This window comes from Carlito syrichta, unplaced genomic scaffold, assembly GCF_000164805.1.
Source record: "Carlito syrichta isolate Samal-C Ts95f unplaced genomic scaffold, Tarsius_syrichta-2.0.1 Scaffold305658, whole genome shotgun sequence".
NCBI classification, from domain to species: Eukaryota; Metazoa; Chordata; class Mammalia; order Primates; family Tarsiidae; genus Carlito; species Carlito syrichta.
This window is the reverse complement of record NW_007249754.1, coordinates 1,084,046-1,099,513: the sequence shown is the minus strand read 5'-3', so window position 1 is coordinate 1,099,513 and position 15,468 is coordinate 1,084,046.

The following is a 15,468-nucleotide window of genomic DNA, read 5'->3' as shown; positions in this document are numbered from 1 at the left end:
TTTCACTTAAAGGTCATGCTTTCCATCATGATTGTTGAAGTGAAGCCAACTCAAGATCTGAGGATGACAAATTGCAACACATCTGTCTCTAGGGGGCAGCCTACTTGAGATTCTAAGCAAAAAAAAAAAAAAAGTTTTCTTCAGATTGTTTGATTTACATGAATGGAGTCTGACCATCTGTCCACCATTATCCTTGTATAACTGACCACTGCCAGGTGTCATGCCAGCCGGCATGGATTAATTAGATAGTATAAACCAAGTTCAACGCAACTAATCATATGAACTGGAACACTTAACATCCAATACTGCTAAAAACATACCATAAATGTGGAACACTATAAAGCAGTGGTCCTCAGCGTTTTTGGCATCAGGTACTGGTTTTGTGGAAGACAATTTTTCCATGGATAGAGGAGGGCAGGGTAAAAGGGGAAGAGGAAATCATCAGGCATTAGTTTCTTATAAGGCGCATGCAACCTAGATCTCTCACATGTGCAGTTCAAAATACGGTTCACACTCCTCTGAGAATCTAATGCCATAGCTGATCTGATAGAAGGCCAAGCTCTGCTTGCCTGCGCTCACCTCCTGCTGTGTAGCTGGGTTCCTAACAGGTACCAGTCTGCGGCCGGGAGGTTGGGGAGCCCTGCTATAAAGGAGTAATAACCTTAATGACCAAAATGGACATAGGAATAGGGCCTTGAAAGGATCTGATTCGTGTTTGAATCAAGTCTGACACTCATTTGGCCAGCTGGGACTCTCTCAACTCACTATTGTTATCGATGAAAAATGTATGTGGCCTAAACAGATATGGATTTCAGATCATGTGACCCACTATAGAAAAACCTCAGACAACTCCTCTGTGAACGCTTCCTTTGTTTCAACCAATTAGCCCAACACATTCCAGACCTATTGGCAAGAGACACAAAGTGCACTGCCGAGGTTACCATGGCAGCCTTCCATGTCCCCCTTGTAAGGGCCTCCATTTGGCCACCCTATCCCCTCCATTATGGTACCACAACACATTTATCACCTTAGCTTCCCAAGAAGACTTCTAGACTGTCTGTGCTCTTGCTTGTTTTAGCAGTCTAGGTAGGGAATTCAAGCAATGGGTCAGTAATTTCCTGTGTACCTCTTACTTCACTTCTTAAAGGTGGGTTTTAATTTAATGCTTATAAGAATGTGATGCTGCTTGGGTGTCCTAATGGTGATTCGAGAACTGGTTATTTAGCTGCAAGACTTAGCAAAATTCACTGTCTGCCAGTGTGTCCCTGACTGATGTTAGATGTGAGATCAGGCACCAAAATCTTGCTCAGCCAAAAGCGAAGATTGAGAACAAAGGAAGTACCCAACTGGACAGAAAATGCCAAGGCCAGGAAAGGGAAGCTTTGGGTTGTTCTCTGAAGGATCACAGAGCTGGACTTTGCCTGTTAGTGGAAAGGAGAGGACGGCACTTCAACCAAGGGAGACTACACACCACTGCCACTCATCCCCCGGCAAGTCGATTCCCACAGCAGTGCACAAGTGTATCCAAGGCATTCTCAGTTAAATTTGTTCAAACCAGGAAAACCAAAACACAGTTACACAATCCCAGCAGGAGAACAAATGCCCCAAGCAGCTCCCTCCCCCTTCCCTACCACCATCCTTCTCCTTTCCTCTTCCTCCTGCTTCTCCCCCTCCTCTTCTTCTTTCTCCTTCTTCCTCAATGCCTCTTGGGTGATTCTGAAAACTTTTATTCCCTTGTCTGGAATGACTCACCGCACCATGAATTCTAATTTTAACCACCCCCTCCCAACTCATAGGTGACTGAGACAAGCTACTGGGGTCCAATTAATCCAATTAATTTCTTCAATCTCCTTACTCCCAAAGAGAGATGGTCAGAGACTTGACCCTCTGAGAATGTCCACTTACTTTGGCTTGGGTCAAAGACCTTCAATTTAATTGTTTTCCAAGCTTATTTTCATATTGACCCACCCCCTAGGGGACTCTTAAGATTTTTTTTTTCTAATTACCCTTATCTATGAAATTTTAATACCACAGATATGCAGACACTGTGTCTTCGTGCATTATATTTATATTTGTAACTTATACATAAAAAGAGTAAAAGTTTTGGCCTCCCAAGAACCAATTTTTGCCCTTTGGGAGGAAACTTACAGAGGTATGATTGTTTGATGGCGAGGCATGTCCTATTGAATGGAGAGACTTGAGAGCCTGGTAAATGGTAAAAGGGACTAGTTAGGAGAAAAAAGTTACAAAGGAAACAGGAAGACAAAGACCAATTTGCTTTCTTTCTTTTTTTCTTTTTTTTCTTTTTTTTTGAGGTAGGGTGTCTCACTCTGTCATCCAGGCTGGAATACAGTGGCACAATCACAGCTTACCACAGCCACAACCTCCTGGGCTCATGCGATCCTTTTGCCTCAGTCTCCCGAGCAACGGGGACTACAGACATGTGCCACCATACCAGCCTATTTTTTTTTTTACTTTTTTTGTAAAGATAAAGTTTCACTATGTTGCCTAGTCTGGTCTCAAACTCCTGGGCTCAAGCAATCCTCTTTCCTCAGGCTCCCAAAATGCTAGGATTACAAACATGAGCCACAGCACCCGGCCCTATATTGTTTATAATATCATCAAGGGCTGGACTTGAAAACAGGCCTTATTTGTAGTGTCTGTTCATTGATGAAAGGCATAAATATCACCTCCAGTTTCTAAAATTACCTTTTCCCCACAATTTAGCAGGATCAGTCCTTAAAGGAAATATCATGTCAGAACTGATTTTAACTAATGGGAAACATCTTTATAAGAACAAAGTCCTTTTCTCTTCCCCTCCACCTCCCACTATGGGACACCCAGTTGTGCCTGTGTCCCTCCAGCTATCCAACACTAGTCTAAGCCCCCTCTGTGGTGCTCTGTGCCAGCCAGAGTCTATTACAGTGTTCTGTAATTAGCCAAGAGTATTTTGGACCCATATTTGTATTCCTCATCTCCCTGATTGATTTTCTAAATTATGTGTCAGCATGAAGGTGTTAAAAAAAAAACACTTAACTCAGCAGCAATTAACTGCAAAGATTTCAAAGCTTAGTTTTCATTTCATAGTTCTTTAAGAGCCAGAAAAAAATATCAATAGCTACTGAAATCCAGTTGTACTTTACTCCTGGTTAAAAAGGTGACAAGTGACTTGAGAGAAACTATTATCTAAAACATTTATTAATCTTTTCCTTTTCTGCTGCATTTTTAGCTGTCAAAATTTCTTAGATACACAGACACACACCATGAAGGAAAATATATTTGGGCAAGATTTAGCTGGAGTAGGCATTGTTCATTGCTGTAGTTTAGAGGTGTTCCCCAAAGTTCATGTGTTGGAAACTTAATCCTCAGTGCAACAGTGTTGAGAGGTGGAACCTTGTGATTAACTCATGAATGGATTAAGGCTGTTATTGCAGGAGTAGTTAGTTATCTCGGGAGTGGGTTCCTGATACAAGGAGGAGTTTGGCTCCCTTCCCTCCCTTGAGTTTGCTTGCCTTTCTGCCTTCTGCCATGGGATGATGCAGCAAGAAGGCCCTCACCAGATGCCAGCACCTTGATGTTGGATTTCTCAGCCTCCAGAATCGCGAGAAAGATTTTTTTCTTTATAAATGACCATGTCTGTGGTATTCTGTTATAGCAACACAAAATGACCTGAGTGTGGTATTCTGTTATAGCAACACAAAATGATCTGAGATACTCATGAAGATGGGGTTTGAAAGAATGCTCAGGCTCCCTGACCACTTTTGGAATGTCAAAGTTTTATCTTGGATAATGCTTAAGGTCAGGACAGTTAGTGACACCTTCATTTATTTTCTGGAACTGAAAAAAGCTCTAAAAATGTAACCCTCACAAGCATTAGTCTCACAGTTGAGAGTAAACAGCATAAGCAAAAAAGATGAAATTGCTCTGCTGCCTCATTGTGAAGTCCCAATTTGCAGGAAGATTGGCGACCCTGTTATTTGCAGCAACAGTGAGAAAAGGACCCTCTCTGAAACTTGGTATTCACATGGGGATCAGAGCTTGCTCTGGGGTACATGTTTGAGGTAACTGTACCCTAGGGTCAGTTAAGGATTCTAGACACTCAAGCAATATTGCAAGTCAGGGAGAAGACTGGGATAACTGATGTAAGAAGAATCTACTTCGTCACCTAATACTGCAGAAAGATGGAGACTGATATTTAGTAAAAATGTTCCCACCACAACTTTCCATATTCCAGGCACTAAATACCCACGTAAAGCTTTCTATTCATATTGTCTCTTTTAAGGCTATCCTTGATGCCAACTTTAACTACATTTCACCTTCCACTTTTTTTTTTCACGGAAACAGATCATTTATTAGTATTGGTACTGTTTGACATGAGTTTCCAGTAAATACGTCAAGTTGCATGGAGGCGACAGAACAAGGCAAGGTTCAGATGCTGGAATGACAGGCCCTTACTTCTTACACTCATCCTAGTAGTAGCCCAACTTGGCAGAGAAATCCTAGAGGGGCCTGACCTTCACCTCCAGGATCTTCTTGGTCTGCATGGAATCCACTGCTCATCAAATGTGTGCAGGGATGGGGCCATACACACGGTGGAGCAGAGAAGCCCACAAAGATGGCTGCACCCACGACATCTTCCACTCTTTCAATGTCTCTGTTTATCTCAGCAAAGTTCGTGTTGAATTGAATGTGACACAACTCAACTGTTTCATCCCTTGAGAAGAACTCCTCCAGGACTCAACTCCTTTGCTTTTCTTTCTCTTTCTCTGCCTCTTGCTGCCAGACGGGGGCTTGATACGGACCATACTGGGCAAGGGATAAGGGATAGTCACACCGATGGACACACCTTGGGAGTGCATGGTCGTCACGCTTCACAGCACTTCCATGTGCTCGTGCACACACCAAGGTGGAACCTGCAACGACCTCCCATTCTGTCGCTGCCCTGTGGGACCCGCCTACCAGCCACCCTGAAGAGAGTGTGGCAGCACAGAACACCAGGGATGGAGAAAGAGCCACCCGCGTCACCCCACCCTCCCGCGCCCCCTCATGGAGGCCTCCGTGGATCGGAAGACACCTCACCTTTAAGTATAGGAAGGTAAGGAGCTGTCTGGGGGAATGGGGTCGTGGACAGCTGTTCTTTGTGATTTGACCTCATTACTGCTCCTGAAGATACAAAATTATCCTTTATTCTTGGACTTACTTGCCCACTTGAGCTCAGACAACTCAACTCCTCTTGTCTCATGGCACGTTTCATTTCATTACATAGAGACCTGCATAAGTCATCATGTTTGCCTTTTAGCCTTGGCTGCCAGGAATCTCAAAGCCTGATGTTATGTGCAATTGCAGCACCTGGCTTTAGCCCACATTTTCCACCGCCATTATTCCACCTCTGCCTGGTGTTGCCACCATCTCATGCCTGTTGCATAGCATTTGGCCTCTGTACTTTTATTTTTACTTGAATGTAACTTTTTTTTTTTTTTTTTTTGAGTTGAAGTCTCACTCGGTCGCCCAGACTGGAGTGCAGTGGCCACTTCCGGCCACCGCAGCCTCGCCTGCTGGGCTCCAGTGATCCTTCCGCCTCAGCCTTCCAAGTAGCCGGAATTACAGGCGTGCGCTACCACACCCGGCTAATTTTTTGATTTATTGTAGAGATGAGGTCTCGCTGCCCAGGCGGGTCTCGAACCCACGGGCTCAGGCAATCCACTCACCTCAGCCTCCCAAAGGCGCGGGATTACAGGCTGAGCCACCGAGCCCGGCTTGGATGTAACTTTTACAGTAAGCTACCCTACAGCTTTCTGGGGTGGAAATACAAACAAAAGAAAAAGGACTGAATTATATTTAAACAACTTTCCATTTTGGAGTAACCAACATCTTTGGGATACCCCCGTGTTGACATCCTTATTGAGGAAGACTGGTCTGGAAGTGGTGGCTTCAGTGGGAGTAATTAGCACAGCACTTCAACAGACTTAAAACCTGTACACCATAACCTGCTCCATATGAACCGAGAGTCATCTCTGCCTCCCTGGGTGAAGCTTCCCATCTATAAAATGATGGCACTGCTTGCTCCTTCTCTCTGTTACACTCATGTTATGAGAATCAATGGCACAGCAACTCTAAAGTGCTTTGAGCTCCTCAGGGGACGGTGCTCTCTAACTCTAATTACCATTATTGACAGCAGCAAGGAACTGCTGTAGGCTTTTCAGGGAACCGTTCCTCATCCTCTGCGCCTGCCACAGTTCCACAAAGGTGACCGGAGCAGCTGGCGGATTTGCGCACAGGCAGTTTCCGTTTAGCGAGGGAACATACTTGTCACTTGTCCCAATGAATGTCCAAAGCGCCAATACAAAAGAGAATGCTCCAAATGCAGAAAGGCTCGAAGAAGGCTGAACACAACACACCATCAGTATTGCCATTAAAGGAATGTTTGAAGCGCCCAACGTTACATCAGTGTAAACCGGCATATTGTAGGGACAGCTGGCAGCAGGTGGCACGGGGCCTGAATCCATGCAGCTAGTCTACACAAAGATAATCCTTTTCCTAGTTAGGAAATGCTTGTATAGAATTCCATTCTGTACTTTGGGAAAAAAAGAAATGATGTTCACATCCATCAAACTGTCAAGTCTTTTTATGACCCTTTTAGACTACTTCTGAAAGCCTGTATTATCTCAAAGAGATGCCCGGGCTCAAGTCCATAACTTTGTCATTCTGCGTCCTGACTGTGACGAACTCTCCTTTCTTTTATCTGAGTTGACACTCTACATTATTTTAAGCGGGGTCAGAATCCACAAGCAAATTCCTCCTTTGGACAGCTCTGATTAGTCCCTAATCTGAAACATTGTCCTTTGCAGCCCATAGAACTTTAGGTTGTATTTTAAAAATAACATATCCTCCTAGCCCTTCTCCGGGTCCTTTGTTTTGAATATTTTCTTTCAAGTCTTTTCTGATCCTAAAGAATGCCGGGACAAATCCTAACATCAGACATCATTCACTTGATTCCAGAAAAAGTACATTTGCCTGCTATGTAAAAAAATATATATATATCTGGGTACAACTCACGTAGTAATGTTGGTATAGTTACAATGGCTCACCAAAGACTTTAAGAATGTAAGAATGACAGGCCATGAGATAGTTTCTGGATCAGGGGATTATAAAGCCAAGGCAAAAAAATAATAGAAAAAAAGTGTGTGTGTGTGTGTGTGTGTGTGTGTGTGTGTGTGTGTGTGTGTTGCTCCAAGATTCATTTGGGTGCAAAAGAAAAATACGCCATACTTAGCAACTTAGCATCCTGCTCCCAGCGTAGCATCAATGAATGCCAGGAAATGCGATTTCAGAATATCTGAAATTCAACTGCAAACTTGCATTAACACTTAGGAAAGAGGAGGGGAACGTAGAATGACAAATTTACTTGGAGTCTTGCAGACTCTTTTTTAGCCAAATTGCTGGTTTGAGACAGCTCATCATCTTTGTAAGAACATGAACTGCAGACTTGTCACTTTCCTGCTCTGCGCTAATACAAGCTGAGTGATTATGCGCCTGCCCTCCCTAAACAGCCTGGTTCCTGTTCTCTGCTATGCAGTTAGAGCCAAAGAAAAGTTCTCTCAAGGTACTGATGAAAGATTGTCATCAGTGCTCTGTGACTGGGTAATGGTGGAGTAAATGTGCGGAAAGTACAAGTCTCACTAACAAAGAGAACAGAGTTGCTGGTTGAAGACCCCTCAAGCACAGCATTCCGCTAACAAGATGCTGCTCTTAGGCCAAGCGTGGTGATTTACACCAGTAATCCCAACAGTCTGGGAGGCTAAGGCGGGAGAATTCCTCGAGTCCAGGAATTCGAGACCAGCCTGGGCAATATAGCAAGACTTGGTCTCTACCAAAAAAATCAAAAAATTCCCTAGCTAGGTGGCACACACCTGTAGTCCCAGCACCTTGGGAGGCTGAAGCGGGAGGATTGCCTGAGCCAAGGAAGTCAAGATTGCAGTGCAGCTGTGATTGTGATATTGCCCTCTAGCCTGGGAAACAGAGTGAGACCCCAATTCAGAAAAAAGAGAAATAGAGAGAAAAGATGCTACTACATTTAGTTGCTTCTGTCCCCTGACTTGTCCTCAGGGACTGCCACCTCCCTCTTCCACATAATCAGCCAATTGGCCAATTAGATAAGCTAATTGGCCAATTTCAATTCAGCCAATCACTTAAATTGGGAGCATACCTCCAATGAATGCTCTTCCAGATACTTCAAGAAAAAACTGAGATTGCAGGTCTATGAACCCTTTGGTGTAAGAGTTAGCGTTGATCTGATTCTATATGCCCATAAGGGTATTAATAAATGCTTGGTGGCAATAAATATATGTAATGATTTATTAATAACTTGGATTATTATATGCCTGTAATACTCTATTTCATGTGAAAATATAATTCAATCATCACAATCACCCTGTGAGCATATCACTATCCTCATTTGAATGGACAAAGAAACCGAAAATAACTGTCTTGCCCAAGGTCATGCAGCTGGTAACAGTCTAATTTCAGAGTCCACGTCCTTTTAACTTCTACACTATACTGCTCCTGCGTGTGAGCAAAGGCTTTCCCTTCTGAAACTTCCTCTCTGAAGCTGGCAATATCAGGACAGACAGCCACAACAAGGCTCTGTAGCAGAGGGGTGCAGTCAGAAGCCTTAAGAGTTCATGACAATCTCCTTCCTGTCCCTTCACAGTCCCTCCCCACTTAAGTACTGGCAAAGAGGAGGAAAGGACACAGGGCACACCAAGTGCCCTTGAAAGCTCTCTTCTTGTCCAAGATAGGCAACTTTCTCCCTCCATGGCCACCTCTCGTATACAATTATGTCTAAGACCGTCTTGATAGCAACACCCCGACAACAAAGACTGTTTCTCCCAATTTTAGCCACTGTTTCTGTCATTCATCCTAGCAAAGCATTGAGAAGAAGGATGCACCCTCCTGCAGGTGGGACAAGTTAAATTCTAGAATCCCTCTGTCTCCGAATTTCCGGAATTGAAGTTCTGAATTGGATTATCAAGGACGTGCATAAGTCCGTCTTAAAGCTGAGATGCCATACTAAGGTCATTCTGCCCTTGCGGATTCTGGTGTTAGGTTGACATCAGGTACACTGTGTTCCGTTGACATGGTTGTCATGTAGCCCCACAATCAAAAAAATTGGCCTGGGAGGGTCCTCAAGGCCATTTATTCCAATCCTCTGCCACATCGTGGGAGACCTTTTTCCAAATCAGTTCTTGCAATTTGTTTTGTTGTGTCAAATTCTGTTTAGTTGTGGTGGTATTATCTTTTTTTCTTGAAAAACAAACACTAAAAATAAGTAAATCCTCAAGGAGTTCTGCTGATCATTCTTAAAGTATGGTTGGGTCTGGTAGTTCTAACTCCCTGTGTATATTTTATTCCTGATTCTTATCCTTGGTTCACAGAGGACAGAAGAAGAGAGGCTTGTGTCATCCCTCCCCACCACTGTGGATGCCACACTAGGAGTCACAAAATTCATGCCTTTGTTGCATCCATCCACTCTGTTTCTTCTTGCCATGCCACTGAGAAGTCTACAGGAGTCAGGTTAACTGTGTAAACCAAATTAATTTCTTCATATTTTATTGTCACATCATCATGATATCATCAACTGATGAAATTATTTTCTTGTATAGGCAAACTAAGACTAAACCAAAGATTGACTTATGTTATTATCAATAAGTCTATATGTTTACTTAAATGAGATAAAAAAGGCTGAGTACAGTGGAGCACACCTGTAATCCCAGCACTTTGAGAGACTGAAGTGGGAGGATCGCTTGAGCCCAGGAGTTCAAGACCAGCCGGCGCTACATAGCAAAACCTTGTCTCTAAAATAATAATAATAATAGTAATCCATTTAATAAGATAATAGATATAAAACTGCTAAAATATTGTGCAGGATAAGAGAGTGTGTGTGATATAAGATATATGATACCTATGTGCATATGCATGTGCATATATGAAATACACATGCCTGTATATAATATGTATCGAGGTAAAGTACTACCAGTTCAAAGAGTTTCTCTTAAATATCTCTTCAAAAAAAATTCCCCACACATTTGCATTTGTCATGTTTTCTATATGTTTGAATTGTCAGTCATCTGGGACTGAAAGCAATTGCTTTCAGACTGGCTCTATTGGCCTTTTTGTGATGGGTTGGCTAAGTGTCAAAGGGCAAAAGCATTCACCAAAGCATTCCACTTGAACATGGGGGCTCATCTCACATGCACTGCCCACACTCACTGACTCCATGAGGAATTGCTGACGGCGGCTATTAAGCACTTGTAAAATCTCACTATGCTGTTCAGTGATCCTTCTTGGAGCTGATTTACTTCTCACAACTGGAATGATCAATCAAGAGAGGTTTTCTGTAGAGAAAAGAAGAGATTTCACATTTCAAGGAGGACGGGTTTTAGCAGATTCTAACAGAGGCTCTCACAGTCCACAGATAATGATGGCAAGAACTTGCCAGAAGGCCCAGTTGTGATATCTAGGTGTTCGGTGGCAAAGGCAACAGCTGGCCAGGAGCAGAGGCTCAACCTTAAAAGTCCTAGTCAGAGGAATCAGGTTGGATGGTCTTTATGAGTTCTTATATGCCCAGGCTACTAGGCAACAACTGTGACTTTCAGTCCTCTGTTCTGTCTTCAGAAAATCCAAGCCTTGGGGAAAAAAAAAAAACCTCAAATAGAAAATGAAACCCTCATCCTCACATCCTGTCTGTCACCATCAGTCACCCACTCCTGCCCCAGGGAAAATGCCTAGTACACTCTGGTGATGACTGGAGATGGAACCAGAGAACCTTTCTTTTTCTTTTCTTTTCTTTTCTTTTCTCTTCTTTTCTTTTCTTTTCTTTCTTTCTTCTTCTTCTTCTTCTTCTTTGTTTTTTTTTTTTGATTCAGAGTCTTACTCTGCTGCTCAGGCTGGAGTGCAGTAGCACAATCATGGCTCACCTCAATCTCCCGGAGTCAGGTGATCCTTCCACTTCAGCCTACCAAGTAGTTGGGACCACAGATATGCACCACCATGCCTGGCTAATTTTTCTGTAGAAACAAGGTCTCGCTATGTTGCCCAGGTTGGGCTCGAACTCCTGGGCTCAAGCAATCCTCCTACATCATCCTCCCAAAGTGCTGGAATACAGTCATGAGCTACCATGCCCAGCCCCAGAGACCACTCCTAGTGCCTTTCCTAGACAGTATTGTTAGCTTTCTGGGATTCAACCATACCAAACAGAAATTTTAAGGCATGTATTTACTTTTCATTTATTCCATATTTAATTTAAGTTCAGTATTCCTGTGCTCATTGTAAAACATGAAACATCATAGAACTGTATGAAAAATTAGTTATTCATCTTAGCATACCCCTCCTTCACCACGCCTACCTCTAAGAACCTTCTGCTCTGAAGATTCTAGAGTCCAAAAGCTGGTATGTGTTCTTCTGGAACTTTCTCCTCGTTTATACACGTGTATTCATGCAGACATGTACATATACAGGTTTAATGAGTTTGGGGTCTTTTGCTAAAATAAAATCACACTTTATATGTTATTTAGTAACTTGACTTTTTCACTGACAATATTATGCACAGCCTTCTTTATAAGTTAGTGATTGCCACGAACTGACTCATTTAGTATGGGGTTGCCAAACCACAGTCTGTGAACCAGCTACCGGTCTTTGTAAATAAAATTTCATTGGAACACAGACACATCATTCATTTTCCTTTGCCCTACAATACAGAGGGATAGTTGTGATAAATACAGTATGTTGTGATAAAGACTGTATGGTTCACAAGCCTAAAATACCTAAAATGCATGCTATCTGACCCTTGAAGAACAAGTTTACCAACCTCTAGCTTAAAACAGCAGCTATTTATGTCCTCGTGGATTCTGTAGGTTAGCAGTTGAAGCAGGGCTCAGCAGGATGGGTTCTTCTGCTGATCCCAAATAGCACTTTGCATGGGAATACAGTCATTTGGCAGCTGAATAGTCCGAATGGCTTCACTCACATGTTGATAGTTGATGCTGGCTATGAGGGCACCAACATGCGTCCAGCAGATGTCTTCATGTGGTGTCAGCATTCCAAGAGGCCAGCACAGCACACAGGTGGAAGCCTCTGCTTACACCATGTTTGTCCCATTGGTCACATGGCCAAGCCCAGGGAGACTACACAAGCACACGGGTTTATTGGAGGCTATCGTTATAACAATCTATTCCACCCTGCAAATGCAGACATAATCATTAGACATAGATATAATCCTAGTTTTTATTCTAATTTCTTTAATTATAGTCATATGTGTGCATAATAGTATATAATTTTACATGTATAGGATCAGATAGATGCTTGAGTTTTAGGACAGCACTTTTTGTCTCTTATCTCCTCCCTCTTGTTCACCTCCCCTCACATCACCCCCAACACACACATACACACACACACACACACACACACACACATACACACACACACACACAAGACATCTTAACAGCCTAGTATATGAGAAGGGACCAAAAAACCCCAGAAACATCTTTTTGGAGGGTGGTTCCCTTCTAGTACAGGCTTCTCCCATTAGGTAAGTGTTCTAGGAAACCATCAGCATCAGTGTACTTAACTAGTTGTTGTGTGTCATGATTTGCAAAAGAAACATCCTGAGTTGTGGCAAACAGGTGACTGGTTCTTCCACTATGACAACATACCTACCCACACTGCTCTGAGTGTTCAGCAGTTTTTGACCAAAATTAGCATAATCCCTGTGCCCTACCCTCCTATTTACCTGATCTCACCCTGAGCAACTTTTTTCTGTTTCCCCTGATGAAAAAAGTCCTCAAAGGGAAATGTTTTGCCCATGTGGAAGAGGTGAAACAAAAAAATGGCAGAAGCACTAAAAAGGTATTAAAACGGACGAGTTTAAACTCTGTTTTGAGCAGTGGAAAAAGGGTCTTGTTACGTGTTTTGCATCAAACGAAGAGTACTTTGAAAGTGACTGAAGTTTAAACATATAAAAATAAGTATACAATTTTTTATAAATAAATTCCAGGTTTTGGGGGGTCCCCTTCATATAGCTCTCTATACTTTTCTCCATGTTCATAAAGTCACACACACGCAATTTTACCTGATATGATCATATCATCCATGCTGAGCTTTTTTAATAGTCTAGTTTTTTTTTCTTTGCTTGTTTCCTCTCTCCTTTTCAGCTCTTTATCTTCACCATATTATCCACCTCCCAAATACATACACACACACACACACACACACAGACACGTATCTGGGGAAGGGATGTGACTTGGAAGAACCATTTTACACATACTTCTTTACATTTTGCTTTTCATAATACTCTAAGTAGTTCCCAGAAAACTTCCAAATCAGCCAGTGTAGCTCTCATTCACGCTTTGGGATGATTACACATGCCAGCTACTGTGGATTGATCCATTTAATCTCCCCAAAATCCGTTCTATTCTCTTCCTCATAAGAGAAGTTGAGAAGCAAAAAACTCTTACTTCCCCAATGCACTTGATGCCGGGACTCTTAATGTAAATGGATTCCACCAACTAGACGACACCCACATAAGATGGAGAGACAGAGGTGAGGTGGAGGCCATTTTCCTGCCCCCTTGGGCTGTTTCTGCAGGCAAACAAGGCCATTCCAATAATGGTTCTCTTTCTGGAGCACACCAGTGTCCAGTATCTGGCCTCCTGGGTATCACGAGGCAAGCATGGTGGGACGGTCGAGGCTGCTCTCTTGATTACAGCCATGAGTGAGCCCTAGTTTTCTGGTCCAAAGATAGTCACAGTAATGATAGCAGTGGTAGGTTCTTGACTTCAGCGTTTTCTTAGGGGTGACCTCAGAGCAAGTACTGCCCCCATGGGTCAGTTATGCAATGATTTACAAGTCACAGCCCTTCCAATGATTTTGTAAGTCCAAAATTCCTCATATTAAATCTCTTTCTGCTTAAAATACACGGAGTGGGTCAGGCATGGTAGCTCAGCCTATAATCCCAGCCCTTTGGGAGGCCGAGGCAAGAAGATTGCCTGAGCCTGAGGTTTTGAGACCAGCCTGGGCAACTTGGTGAGACCTTGTCTCTACAATAAATCATGGTGACATGTGTCTGTAGCTCCAGATACTTGGAAGGCTGAGGCAGAAGAATCGCCTGAGCCCAGCAGGTGGAGACTGTGGTGGCCGTAAGAGTGCCACTGCGCTCCAGCCTGGGCGACAAAGAGTGAGACTCCAACTCAAAAAAACCAAAAAAACATCACAGAGTGCTTTATATTTCCTGCACTACACTCTGACTGATATACTGATAAAGTTCAACCATTCCTTACAGATGTGCATTCATTTTGTTTCCACATTTTTGCATTAGAAGTAATGTAGCAATAAACATCCTTGACTTAAGCCTTTTATTTCTATGGAGTACATTCCTGAGATTGCATTTTGAAGAGGGAAGGTTGAAAGGTATTTATTATAAAAAATAAATTCAGAACACTTTCCCAAAAGGCAGTCACAATTCATATTTTTAGTAGCAATTCAGATTTCTTTGCATACTTGCCAGTAATCATTATCATTGTTTTATATTTTTGTCACATGTTATTTTTTTTATTTTCACCAGTCTAAAGTAGTTTTCAAGTGGGATCTGAAGTAGTATCTCATGTAATAGCAACTCATTTCCCTACTAGTAAATTTGAGCACCTTGTTTACATTTTTGGCCATTCGTATTTGTCATTCCATAGTACCTACTCATATGCTTGCCCATCTTTATTTTAGTTTTTTTCTTTTATGTTTTCGTCAAATTTTTAAGAGATCATTATATAGAGAGATTTTAACACATTGTTAAATGCATTTGTAATCTATATTTTCGTTATATTATATAGTCAAGCAGGTCTCTTTCCTTTTATAGATTCTGGAGTTTCCACCTAAATTAAGAAAGTTTTCCTCAAATCCTGGATTGTGTTTGCAGTTTCCCAAATTTATTTTATAATTTCTAATGTTCTCCTTTTATGTTAACTTTTTAATCCACTTGGAATTTCATTCTAGACTATGGTATAAATTTGGAAACGATTTGATTTTGCTCCAAATGGAGAACCAGTTAATACTTTTTTTTTTTTTCAGTCCGGGTCTTATTTTGAGTCAGGGTTTCATCTGTCACCCAACTGCAGTGGCACGATCACAGCTCACCACAGCCTTGACGTTCTGGGCTCAGGCGGTCCTTCCATCTCAGTCTTCCGAGTAACTGGGATTAGAGACGTGCACCTCCACACCCAGCTAATTTTTTGATTTTTTTTTTTTTTTTTTTTGTAGAGACAAGGTTTTGCTATGTTGTCTAGGCTAGTCTCAAACACCTGGGCTCAAACAACTGACTGCCTTGGCCTCCCAAAGTGCTGAGTTTACAGGCATGAGTCACCACACCTGGCCATGGTTAACATGTTTGATTAAATAAATCAAGCTCGTCTTACTGAATAG